A 1,817-nucleotide genomic window follows, 5' to 3' on the forward strand; every position below is an offset into this window, starting at 1 on the left:
TATCACCTTCAAAGCGCTCCATGGCATCGGACCTGGATATCTCCGAGACCGCCTTCTGCCTCAGATTACCTCCCATCGGCCGGTACGCTCCCACAGAGTGGGTCTCCTCAGGGTGCCGTCAGCCAGACAGTGCCGGCTGGTGACCCCCAGGGGGAGGGCCTTCTCGGTGGGAGCTCCCACCCTCTGGAACGAACTACCCGGATCTCCCTTCCTTCCGCCGCGCCCTTAAGACATGGCTATTTCAACTAGCAGGACTGGCCTAAGGGGTAATTTTTAGTGGGGTTTTAAAAATAATTTTAAATTAACAAAGGCCAATCTAATATTTCATTTTAATTATGTTTGTAATGATAGTATTGTGGTATTTTTTGTATTTGTTTTTATTAGGCTTTTAGCCGCCCTGAGTCCGCAAGGAGAAGGGCGGGGTAAAAATTCAATAAATAAATAAATAAATAAATAAATAAATGTAGAGACCACCCATCTCACTCATACAGCAATCTCTAAAAGTCTTGTTTTTATTGCCTGCCTTTGCTGAGACTGAAATAAAACATTTGATTTTGTGGTGGGCAATTTTGTAATTTCTCAAGAGTTACCGGTAGGTCTCTAGTTATGTCTTAGAACAGTGCTTCTCAACCTGTGGTTCACAGGGGGTCCACAAAGACTTGAAAAAATGTTATGATTTAAATCTTGAGTTAAATCTTGGAGGTTCATTACCAGAAAGGATATTTAAAGGCGGTCTGTGGTGAAAAAAAGGTTGAGAACCACTGACCAGTTCCTCATATAAAGATAACAACAAGTATAGTAGTAGTAGTAGTAATGCTGATGATGATGATAATAATAATAATAATAATGATGATGATGATGATGATGATGATGATGATGATGATGATGATGACAATAATAATAATCCGAAAACATCTGGACCACCACTTGACCACCATTGGCATGGGCCAAATCCCCATCAATCAATTGCAAAAAGCAATTTCTTGGAATAGCTTACATTATAGGTGTCAAACTCGCCACGTCATGTGACGTGTCACGACATATCGTGACTTTTTTTGCATTGCCGGTGCTGGGATGTGCGCGGTCTCCTTGTGATGCAACTGGTCCATGGGCCGGCAGTTTGACACCCCTGGCTTATATCCTGCGATGATACCTTTAACTCCATCAAACAATATCTGCCTGTCCCAGCTCTTTGGGAAGGCCTGGTTAGGTGGACCAAATATGTCAAATCCAGTCTAAACATCTGGTTGACTATGTGATGAACAATAATATATTTTGATATATATATTTAATAAATATATATCATGCCACGGAATCTATGGAATCTTCAGAATCCAACTTCAACATGTCCCAAAGGTGCTTTTTCATGGGGATACTGGATTTTCTTGTTTTTCTTTGAAGACGTTTTGCTTCTCATCCAAGAAGCTTCTTCAGCTCTTCTTCATGAAAAAGCACCTCTGGGACAACCATGACCTGGATGACTGAGAATCTCTATAGACAACTTCTAGATTCAGATTCTTTAGTGATAAGATGTCCACCTTACCTTGATATTTCACTTTTCTTTGTTCTGCAGAGAAGTCCGAAGGTGATTCTGTTTCGTCAGACTAGGAAGAAGAGAGGAGGTAGGAATCCAAATGCTTGGTTGTAGTAATGTGCATCAATTGGGATCAAGTCGGATGATTTCAGAAGGGGGCTAGATTTTATTTCTAAATAGTAGTTTCACATCGGCATTCCAAACAATTTTTAAGTAGCACTTTTGTGGTTCAGCCTCACTGTGCAGAGTGGAAGCACTCCAAGCCAATGACCTTTGCGGAAGA

At 41.2% G+C, this 1,817-nt stretch overlaps 1 pseudogene; it reads left to right on the forward strand.

The window, feature by feature from the left end:
* Positions 1 to 1,608, forward strand: part of LOC107295937 — a 7,805-nt pseudogene extending 6,197 nt beyond the window's left edge.
* Positions 1,609 to 1,817: the final 209 nt, after the last annotated feature.

Source organism: Protobothrops mucrosquamatus, unplaced genomic scaffold (assembly GCF_001527695.2).
Source record: "Protobothrops mucrosquamatus isolate PMUCROS unplaced genomic scaffold, P.Mucros_1.0 scaffold2580, whole genome shotgun sequence".
NCBI classification, from domain to species: Eukaryota; Metazoa; Chordata; class Lepidosauria; order Squamata; family Viperidae; genus Protobothrops; species Protobothrops mucrosquamatus.